Source organism: Accipiter gentilis, unplaced genomic scaffold (assembly GCF_929443795.1).
Source record: "Accipiter gentilis unplaced genomic scaffold, bAccGen1.1, whole genome shotgun sequence".
In the NCBI taxonomy this organism is placed as follows: Eukaryota; Metazoa; Chordata; class Aves; order Accipitriformes; family Accipitridae; genus Astur; species Astur gentilis.
In genome coordinates, this window is record NW_026061051.1 from 19,105 (window position 1) to 31,683 (window position 12,579).

Here is a 12,579-nt window from a genome sequence, read left to right on the forward strand (position 1 = left end):
GGGGTCAGGTAGAAGCCCCAGACTCCTCCAAGGAAGCTACCGTTGACGTTTTTTCTTGTTTTCGAGGAGCCTCTGCCCTCCGGGAGTCCCTGTGATTCCTTCCAGACGTCTCCTAGCGTCTTTTGGCCTTTTCTTATAAGGACCGGAGATCACAGATAGCAGCCCCAGACTTGTCTAATGAGGCTACGGTAGGTGATTCTCCTCTTTTGCAGGAAGCTCTCTTCTCCGGGATCGACCCAAGACTCCTCCCAGGCGTCATCCCAGAACGTTTCGACCTCTGCGTTCGGGACCGGAGATCCCAGCTACCTGCCCCAGACTCCTCCAAGTAAGTAGCTCGAGACATTTTTGTTCTCCTGTAGAGAAATCTCTCAACTCCGACAGGCACCTGAGACTCCTCCCAGGCATCTCCCACAGTCTTCTGTCCTCTGCTTTACCTACCTTAGGGGTCAGGGTGAAGCCCCAGACTCCTCCAAGGAAGCTACCGTTGAGGTTTTTTTCTTTTTTTGGAGGAGCCTCTGACCTCCGGGAGTCCCTGTGATTCCTTCCAGACGTCTCCTAGCGTCTTTTGGCCTTTTCTTATAAGGACCGGAGATCACAGATAGCAGCCCCAGACTTGTCTAATGAGGCTACGGTAGGTGATTCTCCTCTTTTGCAGGAAGCTCTCTTCTCCGGGATCGACCCAAGACTCCTCCCAGGCGTCATCCCAGAACGTTTCGACCTCTGCGTTCGGGACCGGAGATCCCAGCTACCTGCCCCAGACTCCTCCAAGTAAGTAGCTCGAGACATTTTTGTTCTCCTGTAGAGAAATCTCTCAACTCCGACAGGCACCTGAGACTCCTCCCAGGCATCTCCCACAGTCTTCTGTCCTCTGCTTTACCTACCTTAGGGGTCAGGGTGAAGCCCCAGACTCCTCCAAGGAAGCTACCGTTGAGGTTTTTTTCTTTTTTTGGAGGAGCCTCTGACCTCCGGGAGTCCCTGTGATTCCTTCCAGACGTCTCCTAGCGTCTTTTGGCCTTTTCTTATAAGGACCGGAGATCACATATAGCAGCCCCAGACTTGTCTAATGAGGCTACCCTAGATGATTCTTCTCTTTTGCAGGAAGCTCTCTTCTCCGGGATCGACCCAAGACTCCTCCCAGGCGTCATCCCAGAACGTTTTGACCTCTGCGTTCGGGACCGGAGATCCCAGCTACCTGCCCCAGACTCCTCCAAGTAAGTAGCTCGAGACATTTTTGTTCTCCTGTAGAGAAATCTCTCAACTCCGACAGGCACCTGAGACTCCTCCCAGGCATCTCCCACAGTCTTCTGTCCTCTGCTTTACCTACCTTAGGGGTCAGGGTGAAGCCCCAGACTCCTCCAAGGAAGCTACCGTTGAGGTTTTCTCTTTTTTTCGAGGAGCCTCTGCCCTCCGGGATTCCCTGTGATTCCTTCCAGACGTATCCTAGCGTCTTTTGGCCTTTTCTTATAAGGGCCGGAGATCCCAGGTAGCAGCCCCAGACTTGTCTAATGAGGCTACCCTAGATGATTCTTCTCTTTTGCAGGAAGCTCTCTTCTCCGGGATCGACCCAAGACTCCTCCCAGGCGTCATCCCAGAATGTTTTGACCTCTGTGTTCGGGACCGGAGATCCCATCTACCTGCCCCAGACTCCTCCAAGTAAGTAGCTCGAGACATTTTTCTTCTCCTGTAGAGAAATCTCTCAACTCCGACAGCCACCTGAGACTCCTCCCAGGCATCTCCCACAGTCTTCTGTCCTCTGCCTTACCTACCTTAGGGGTCAGGGTGAAGCCCCAGACTCCTCCAAGGAAGCTACCGTTGAGGTTTTTTTCTTTTTTTGGAGGAGCCTCTGACCTCCGGGATTCCCTGTGATTCCTTCCAGTCGTCTCCTAGCGTCTTTTGGCCTTTTCTTATAAGGACCGGAGATCACAGATAGCAGCCCCAGACTTGTCTGATGAGGCTACCCTAGATGATTCTTCTCTTTTGCAGGAAGCTCTCTTCTCCGGGATCGACCCAAGACTCCTCCCAGGCGTCATCCCAGAACGTTTCGACCTCTGCGTTCGGGACCGGAGATCCCAGCTACCTGCCCCAGACTCCTCCAAGTAAGTAGCTCGAGACATTTTTGTTCTCCTGTAGAGAAATCTCTCAACTCCGACAGGCACCTGAGACTCCTCCCAGGCATCTCCCACAGTCTTCTGTCCTCTGCTTTACCTACCTAAGGGGTCAGGTAGAAGCCCCAGACTCCTCCAAGGAAGCTACCGTTGACGTTTTTTCTTGTTTTCGAGGAGCCTCTGCCCTCCGGGAGTCCCTGTGATTCCTTCCAGACGTCTCCTAGCGTCTTTTGGCCTTTTCTTATAAGGGCCGGAGATCCCAGGTAGCAGCCCCAGACTTGTCTAATGAGGCTACCCTAGATGATTCTTCTCTTTTGCAGGAAGCTCTCTTCTCCGGGATCGACCCAAGACTCCTCCCAGGCGTCATCCCAGAACGTTTTGACCTCTGCGTTCGGGACCGGAGATCCCAGCTACCTGCCCCAGACTCCTCCAAGTAAGTAGCTCGAGACATTTTTGTTCTCCTGTAGAGAAATCTCTCAACTCCGACAGGCACCTGAGACTCCTCCCAGGCATCTCCCACAGTCTTCTGTCCTCTGCTTTACCTACCTTAGGGGTCAGGGTGAAGCCCCAGACTCCTCCAAGGAAGCTACCGTTGAGGTTTTCTCTTTTTTTCGAGGAGCCTCTGCCCTCCGGGATTCCCTGTGATTCCTTCCAGACGTCTCCTAGCGTCTTTTGGCCTTTTCTTATAAGGGCCGGAGATCCCAGGTAGCAGCCCCAGACTTGACTAACGAGGCTACCCTAGATGATTCTTCTCTTTTGCAGGAAGCTCTCTTCTCCGGGATCGACCCAAGACTCCTCTCAGGGGTCATCCCAGAACGTTTTGACCTCTGCGTTCGGGACCGGAGATCCCAGCTACCTGCCCCAGACTCCTCCAAGTAAGTAGCTCGAGACATTTTTGTTCTCCTGTAGAGAAATCTCTCAACTCCGACAGGCACCTGAGACTCCTCCCAGGCATCTCCCACAGTCTTCTGTCCTCTCTTTACCTACCTAAGGGGTCAGGTAGAAGCCCCAGACTCCTCCAAGGAAGCTACCGTTGACGTTTTTTCTTGTTTTCGAGGAGCCTCTGCCCTCCGGGAGTCCCTGTGATTCCTTCCAGACGTCTCCTAGCGTCTTTTGGCCTTTTCTTATAAGGGCCGGAGATCACATATAGCAGCCCCAGACTTGTCTAATGAGGCTACCCTAGATGATTCTTCCCTTTTGCAGGAAGCTCTCTTCTCCGGGATCGACCCAAGACTCCTCCCAGGCGTCATCCCAGAATGTTTTGACCTCTGTGTTCGGGACCGGAGATCCCATCTACCTGCCCCAGACTCCTCCAAGTAAGTAGCTCGAGACATTTTTGTTCTCCTGTAGAGAAATCTCTCAACTCCGACAGGCACCTGAGACTCCTCCCAGGCATCTCCCACAGTCTTCTGTCCTCTGCTTTACCTACCTTAGGCGTCAGGGTGAAGCCCCAGACTCCTCCAAGGAAGCTACCGTTGAGGTTTTTTTCTTTTTTTGGAGGAGCCTCTGACCTCCGGGATTCCCTGTGATTCCTTCCAGTCGTCTCCTAGCGTCTTTTGGCCTTTTCTTATAAGGACCGGAGATCACAGATAGCAGCCCCAGACTTGTCTGATGAGGCTACCCTAGATGATTCTTCTCTTTTGCAGGAAGCTCTCTTCTCCGGGATCGACCCAAGACTCCTCCCAGGCGTCATCCCAGAACGTTTCGACCTCTGCGTTCGGGACCGGAGATCCCAGCTACCTGCCCCAGACTCCTCCAAGTAAGTAGCTCGAGACATTTTTGTTCTCCTGTAGAGAAATCTCTCAACTCCGACAGGCACCTGAGACTCCTCCCAGGCATCTCCCACAGTCTTCTGTCCTCTCTTTACCTACCTAAGGGGTCAGGTAGAAGCCCCAGACTCCTCCAAGGAAGCTACCGTTGACGTTTTTTCTTGTTTTCGAGGAGCCTCTGCCCTCCGGGAGTCCCTGTGATTCCTTCCAGACGTCTCCTAGCGTCTTTTGGCCTTTTCTTATAAGGGCCGGAGATCCCAGGTAGCAGCCCCAGACTTGTCTAATGAGGCTACCCTAGATGATTCTTCTCTTTTGCAGGAAGCTCTCTTCTCCGGGATCGACCCAAGACTCCTCCCAGGCGTCAACCCAGAACGTTTTGACCTCTGCGTTCGGGACCGGAGATCCCAGCTACCTGCCCCAGACTCCTCCAAGTAAGTAGCTCGAGACATTTTTGTTCTCCTGTAGAGAAATCTCTCAACTCCGACAGGCACCTGAGACTCCTCCCAGGCATCTCCCACAGTCTTCTGTCCTCTGCTTTAGCTACCTAAGGGGTCAGGTAGAAGCCCCAGACTCCTCCAAGGAAGCTACCGTTGACGTTTTTTCTTTTTTGGAGGAAACTCTGCCCTCCGGGATCCCCTGTGATTCCTTCTAGACGTCTCCTAGCGTCTTTTGGCCCTTTCTTATAAGGACCGGAGATCCCAGGTAGCAGCCCCAGACTTGTCTAATGAGGCTACGGTAGGTGATTCTCCTCTTTTGCAGGAAGCTCTCCTCTCCGGGATCGACCCAAGACTCCTCCCAGGCGTCATCCCAGAACGTTTCGACCTCTGCGTTCGGGACCGGAGATCCCAGCTACCTGCCCCAGACTCCTCCAAGTAAGTAGCTCGAGACATTTTTCTTCTCCTGTAGAGAAATCTCTCAACTCCGACAGGCACCTGAGACTCCTCCCAGGCATCTCCCACAGTCTTCTGTCCTCTGCTTTACCTACCTTAGGGGTCAGGGTGAAGCCCCAGACTCCTCCAAGGAAGCTACCGTTGAGGTTTTTTTCTTTTTTTGGAGGAGCCTCTGACCTCCGGGAGTCCCTGTGATTCCTTCCAGACGTCTCCTAGCGTCTTTTGGCCTTTTCTTATAAGGACCGGAGATCACATATAGCAGCCCCAGACTTGTCTAATGAGGCTACCCTAGATGATTCTTCTCTTTTGCAGGAAGCTCTCTTCTCCGGGATCGACCCAAGACTCCTCCCAGGCGTCATCCCAGAACGTTTTGACCTCTGCGTTCGGGACCGGAGATCCCAGCTACCTGCCCCAGACTCCTCCAAGTAAGTAGCTCGAGACATTTTTGTTCTCCTGTAGAGAAATCTCTCAACTCCGACAGGCACCTGAGACTCCTCCCAGGCATCTCCCACAGTCTTCTGTCCTCTGCTTTACCTACCTTAGGGGTCAGGGTGAAGCCCCAGACTCCTCCAAGGAAGCTACCGTTGAGGTTTTCTCTTTTTTTGGAGGAGCCTCTGACCTCCGGGATTCCCTGTGATTCCTTCCAGACGTCTCCTAGCGTCTTTTGGCCTTTTCTTATAAGGGCCGGAGATCCCAGGTAGCAGCCCCAGACTTGTCTAATGAGGCTACCCTAGATGATTCTTCTCTTTTGCAGGAAGCTCTCTTCTCCGGGATCGACCCAAGACTCCTCCCAGGCGTCATCCCAGAATGTTTTGACCTCTGTGTTCGGGACCGGAGATCCCATCTACCTGCCCCAGACTCCTCCAAGTAAGTAGCTCGAGACATTTTTGTTCTCCTGTAGAGAAATCTCTCAACTCCGACAGCCACCTGAGACTCCTCCCAGGCATCTCCCACAGTCTTCTGTCCTCTGCTTTACCTACCTTAGGGGTCAGGGTGAAGCCCCAGACTCCTCCAAGGAAGCTACCGTTGAGGTTTTTTTCTTTTTTTGGAGGAGCCTCTGACCTCCGGGATTCCCTGTGATTCCTTCCAGTCGTCTCCTAGCGTCTTTTGGCCTTTTCTTATAAGGACCGGAGATCACAGATAGCAGCCCCAGACTTGTCTGATGAGGCTACCCTAGATGATTCTTCTCTTTTGCAGGAAGCTCTCTTCTCCGGGATCGACCCAAGACTCCTCCCAGGCGTCAACCCAGAACGTTTTGACCTCTGCGTTCGGGACCGGAGATCCCAGCTACCTGCCCCAGACTCCTCCAAGTAAGTAGCTCGAGACATTTTTGTTCTCCTGTAGAGAAATCTCTCAACTCCGACAGGCACCTGAGACTCCTCCCAGGCATCTCCCACAGTCTTCTGTCCTCTGCTTTAGCTACCTAAGGGGTCAGGTAGAAGCCCCAGACTCCTCCAAGGAAGCTACCGTTGACGTTTTTTCTTTTTTGGAGGAAACTCTGCCCTCCGGGATCCCCTGTGATTCCTTCTAGACGTCTCCTAGCGTCTTTTGGCCCTTTCTTATAAGGACCGGAGATCACAGATAGCAGCCCCAGACTTGTCTAATGAGGCTACGGTAGGTGATTCTCCTCTTTTGCAGGAAGCTCTCTTCTCCGGGATCGACCCAAGACTCCTCCCAGGCGTCATCCCAGAACGTTTCGACCTCTGCGTTCGGGACCGGAGATCCCAGCTACCTGCCCCAGACTCCTCCAAGTAAGTAGCTCGAGACATTTTTGTTCTCCTGTAGAGAAATCTCTCAACTCCGACAGGCACCTGAGACTCCTCCCAGGCATCTCCCACAGTCTTCTGTCCTCTGCTTTACCTACCTTAGGGGTCAGGGTGAAGCCCCAGACTCCTCCAAGGAAGCTACCGTTGAGGTTTTTTTCTTTTTTTGGAGGAGCCTCTGACCTCCGGGAGTCCCTGTGATTCCTTCCAGACGTCTCCTAGCGTCTTTTGGCCTTTTCTTATAAGGACCGGAGATCACATATAGCAGCCCCAGACTTGTCTAATGAGGCTACCCTAGATGATTCTTCTCTTTTGCAGGAAGCTCTCTTCTCCGGGATCGACCCAAGACTCCTCCCAGGCGTCATCCCAGAACGTTTTGACCTCTGCGTTCGGGACCGGAGATCCCAGCTACCTGCCCCAGACTCCTCCAAGTAAGTAGCTCGAGACATTTTTGTTCTCCTGTAGAGAAATCTCTCAACTCCGACAGGCACCTGAGACTCCTCCCAGGCATCTCCCACAGTCTTCTGTCCTCTGCTTTACCTACCTTAGGGGTCAGGGTGAAGCCCCAGACTCCTCCAAGGAAGCTACCGTTGAGGTTTTCTCTTTTTTTGGAGGAGCCTCTGCCCTCCGGGATTCCCTGTGATTCCTTCCAGACGTCTCCTAGCGTCTTTTGGCCTTTTCTTATAAGGGCCGGAGATCCCAGGTAGCAGCCCCAGACTTGTCTAATGAGGCTACCCTAGATGATTCTTCTCTTTTGCAGGAAGCTCTCTTCTCCGGGATCGACCCAAGACTCCTCCCAGGCGTCATCCCAGAATGTTTTGACCTCTGTGTTCGGGACCGGAGATCCCATCTACCTGCCCCAGACTCCTCCAAGTAAGTAGCTCGAGACATTTTTCTTCTCCTGTAGAGAAATCTCTCAACTCCGACAGGCACCTGAGACTCCTCCCAGGCATCTCCCACAGTCTTCTGTCCTCTGCTTTACCTACCTTAGGGGTCAGGGTGAAGCCCCAGACTCCTCCAAGGAAGCTACCGTTGAGGTTTTTTTCTTTTTTTGGAGGAGCCTCTGACCTCCGGGATTCCCTGTGATTCCTTCCAGTCGTCTCCTAGCGTCTTTTGGCCTTTTCTTATAAGGACCGGAGATCACAGATAGCAGCCCCAGACTTGTCTGATGAGGCTACCCTAGATGATTCTTCTCTTTTGCAGGAAGCTCTCTTCTCCGGGATCGACCCAAGACTCCTCCCAGGCGTCATCCCAGAACGTTTCGACCTCTGCGTTCGGGACCGGAGATCCCAGCTACCTGCCCCAGACTCCTCCAAGTAAGTAGCTCGAGACATTTTTGTTCTCCTGTAGAGAAATCTCTCAACTCCGACAGGCACCTGAGACTCCTCCCAGGCATCTCCCACAGTCTTCTGTCCTCTGCTTTACCTACCTAAGGGGTCAGGTAGAAGCCCCAGACTCCTCCAAGGAAGCTACCGTTGACGTTTTTTCTTGTTTTCGAGGAGCCTCTGCCCTCCGGGAGTCCCTGTGATTCCTTCCAGACGTCTCCTAGCGTCTTTTGGCCTTTTCTTATAAGGGCCGGAGATCCCAGGTAGCAGCCCCAGACTTGTCTAATGAGGCTACCCTAGATGATTCTTCTCTTTTGCAGGAAGCTCTCTTCTCCGGGATCGACCCAAGACTCCTCCCAGGCGTCATCCCAGAACGTTTTGACCTCTGCGTTCGGGACCGGAGATCCCAGCTACCTGCCCCAGACTCCTCCAAGTAAGTAGCTCGAGACATTTTTGTTCTCCTGTAGAGAAATCTCTCAACTCCGACAGGCACCTGAGACTCCTCCCAGGCATCTCCCACAGTCTTCTGTCCTCTGCTTTACCTACCTTAGGGGTCAGGGTGAAGCCCCAGACTCCTCCAAGGAAGCTACCGTTGAGGTTTTCTCTTTTTTTCGAGGAGCCTCTGCCCTCCGGGATTCCCTGTGATTCCTTCCAGACGTCTCCTAGCGTCTTTTGGCCTTTTCTTATAAGGGCCGGAGATCCCAGGTAGCAGCCCCAGACTTGACTAACGAGGCTACCCTAGATGATTCTTCTCTTTTGCAGGAAGCTCTCTTCTCCGGGATCGACCCAAGACTCCTCTCAGGGGTCATCCCAGAACGTTTTGACCTCTGCGTTCGGGACCGGAGATCCCAGCTACCTGCCCCAGACTCCTCCAAGTAAGTAGCTCGAGACATTTTTGTTCTCCTGTAGAGAAATCTCTCAACTCCGACAGGCACCTGAGACTCCTCCCAGGCATCTCCCACAGTCTTCTGTCCTCTGCTTTACCTACCTAAGGGGTCAGGTAGAAGCCCCAGACTCCTCCAAGGAAGCTACCGTTGACGTTTTTTCTTGTTTTCGAGGAGCCTCTGCCCTCCGGGAGTCCCTGTGATTCCTTCCAGACGTCTCCTAGCGTCTTTTGGCCTTTTTTTATAAGGGCCGGAGATCCCAGGTAGCAGCCCCAGACTTGTCTAATGAGGCTACCCTAGATGATTCTTCCCTTTTGCAGGAAGCTCTCTTCTCCGGGATCGACCCAAGACTCCTCCCAGGCGTCATCCCAGAATGTTTTGACCTCTGTGTTCGGGACCGGAGATCCCATCTACCTGCCCCAGACTCCTCCAAGTAAGTAGCTTGAGACATTTTTCTTCTCCTGTAGAGAAATCTCTCAACTCCGACAGGCACCTGAGACTCCTCCCAGGCATCTCCCACAGTCTTCTGTCCTCTGCTTTACCTACCTTAGGGGTCAGGGTGAAGCCCCAGACTCCTCCAAGGAAGCTACCGTTGAGGTTTTTTTCTTTTTTTGGAGGAGCCTCTGACCTCCGGGATTCCCTGTGATTCCTTCCAGTCGTCTCCTAGCGTCTTTTGGCCTTTTCTTATAAGGACCGGAGATCACAGATAGCAGCCCCAGACTTGTCTGATGAGGCTACCCTAGATGATTCTTCTCTTTTGCAGGAAGCTCTCTTCTCCGGGATCGACCCAAGACTCCTCCCAGGCGTCATCCCAGAACGTTTCGACCTCTGCGTTCGGGACCGGAGATCCCAGCTACCTGCCCCAGACTCCTCCAAGTAAGTAGCTCGAGACATTTTTGTTCTCCTGTAGAGAAATCTCTCAACTCCGACAGGCACCTGAGACTCCTCCCAGGCATCTCCCACAGTCTTCTGTCCTCTCTTTACCTACCTAAGGGGTCAGGTAGAAGCCCCAGACTCCTCCAAGGAAGCTACCGTTGACGTTTTTTCTTTTTTGGAGGAAACTCTGCCCTCCGGGAGTCCCTGTGATTCCTTCCAGACGTCTCCTAGCGTCTTTTGGCCTTTTCTTATAAGGGCCGGAGATCCCAGGTAGCAGCCCCAGACTTGTCTAATGAGGCTACCCTAGATGATTCTTCTCTTTTGCAGGAAGCTCTCTTCTCCGGGATCGACCCAAGACTCCTCCCAGGCGTCATCCCAGAACGTTTTGACCTCTGCATTCGGGACCGGAGATCCCAGCTACCTGCCCCAGACTCCTCCAAGTAAGTAGCTCGAGACATTTTTGTTCTCCTGTAGAGAAATCTCTCAACTCCGACAGGCACCTGAGACTCCTCCCAGGCATCTCCCACAGTCTTCTGTCCTCTGCTTTACCTACCTTAGGGGTCAGGGTGAAGCCCCAGACTCCTCCAAGGAAGCTACCGTTGAGGTTTTCTCTTTTTTTCGAGGAGCCTCTGCCCTCCGGGATTCCCTGTGATTCCTTCCAGACGTCTCCTAGCGTCTTTTGGCCTTTTCTTATAAGGGCCGGAGATCCCAGGTAGCAGCCCCAGACTTGTCTAATGAGGCTACCCTAGATGATTCTTCTCTTTTGCAGGAAGCTCTCTTCTCCGGGATCGACCCAAGACTCCTCCTAGGCGTCATCCCAGAATGTTTTGACCTCTGTGTTCGGGACCGGAGATCCCATCTACCTGCCCCAGACTCCTCCAAGTAAGTAGCTCGAGACATTTTTCTTCTCCTGTAGAGAAATCTCTCAACTCCGACAGGCACCTGAGACTCCTCCCAGGCATCTCCCACAGTCTTCTGTCCTCTGCTTTACCTACCTAAGGGGTCAGGGTGAAGCCCCAGACTCCTCCAAGGAAGCTACCGTTGAGGCTTTTTTCTTTTTTTGGAGGAGCCTCTGACCTCCGGGATTCCCTGTGATTCCTTCTAGACGTCTCCTAGCGTCTTTTGGCCTTTTCTTATAAGGACCGGAGATCACAGATAGCAGCCCCAGACTTGTCTGATGAGGCTACCCTAGATGATTCTTCTCTTTTGCAGGAAGCTCTCTTCTCCGGGATCGACCCAAGACTCCTTCCAGGCGTCATCCCAGAACGTTTCGACCTCTGCGTTCGGGACCGGAGATCCCAGCTACCTGCCCCAGACTCCTCCAAGTAAGTAGCTCGAGACATTTTTGTTCTCCTGTAGAGAAATCTCTCAACTCCGACAGGCACCTGAGACTCCTCCCAGGCATCTCCCACAGTCTTCTGTCCTCTGCTTTACCTACCTAAGGGGTCAGGTAGAAGCCCCAGACTCCTCCAAGGAAGCTACCGTTGAGGTTTTTTTCTTTTTTGGAGGATCCTCTGCCCTCCGGGATCCCCTGTGATTCCTTCCAGACGTCTCCTAGCGTCTTTTGGCCTTTTCTTATAAGGACCGGAGATCCCAGGTAGCAGCTCCAGACTTGACCAATGAGGCTACCCTATATGATTCTTCTCTTTTGCAGGAAGCTCTCTTCTCCGGGATCGACCCAAGACTCCAAGACAAGCAGGTGAAGGAAGCCTTGCTGAAGCTTCAGAGAAGGAAGAGGGTCTTTCATTCCCTCTAGCTGGCGCTCTAGGCTTTCACCTGTCTCCTGTCTTTCTGCTCTTTCTTCTTGAGCTCTTGCAGTATTTCTCACGGAATGTTAAGTGGTTAAAAGTGTCCTGGTTTCAGCTTGGATAGAGTTAACTGTCTTCCTAGTAGCTGGTACAGTGCTATGTTTTGAGTTCAGTATGCAAAGAACCTTGATAACACTGATGTTTGCAGTTGTTGCCGAGGAGTGTTTAGATAAAGTCAAGGATTTTTCAGCTTCTCATGCCCAGCCAGCGAGAAAGCTGGAGGGGCAGAAGAAGTTGGCACAGGGGACAGCCAGGGCACCTGACCCATACTGGCCAACAGGGTATTCCATACCATGCGACATCCCATCTAGTATAGGAACTGGGGAGTGGGGGGGGAATCGCTGCTCGGGGACTAGCTGGGTGTGAATGGTGGGTGGTGAGCGATTGCACTGCGCATCATTTGTACATTCCGATCCTTTTATTATTGCTGTTGTCATTTTATTAGTATTATCATTATTAGTTTCTTCCTTTCTGTTCTATTAAACCGTGCTTATCTCAACCCACGAGTTTTACTTCTTTTTCCGGATTTTCTCCCCCATCCCACTGGGTGGGGGGGGAGTGAGTGAGCGGCTGGGTGGTGCATAGTTGCTGGCTGGGGTTAAACCATGATTGTAGGGATTGGCGCTCGGAAGATCTCGCGATGTACGGAAAGAGAAGGGTTAAGGGAGGCGGGATGACCGACAGACAGTATATAAGGGCGTGACGCAGTTGAATAAACGCCATTTGCAGCATCCTCATATTGGTGTCAGTGCTCTGTGGCCCAGGGTATGGTGGACCCTGTGCCGAGTCCCACGGGGTGATCAGACGAATGTCTACAAGTGGTGACCCTGACGTGATTGGACATCGGCGGATTACGCGGGGCGTAATCGAAGGCCTGGCCAGGCATGGAAGGAGTCCTGAAGGTGTTGGACTCATGCTCTAGAGAGGTAAAAATCCCTATGGGACAAAAAGAAGCGAAAGCTTGCCTAGAGCGGCTCCTGAAAGAGGAAGCGATAGAGCGCCCGGGGGACATATTGTCTCCTGAGTGCTGGCCGAAATGCACCGCGGCTTTAGCGGAACGGGCTATGGCGACGCAGCATGGTCCGGAGTTAAAGACGTGGGGGCGGATTAGGGCGATTTTCAGGAAAGTGCGGGAGGAGGGCTTAACATGGAAGGAAGC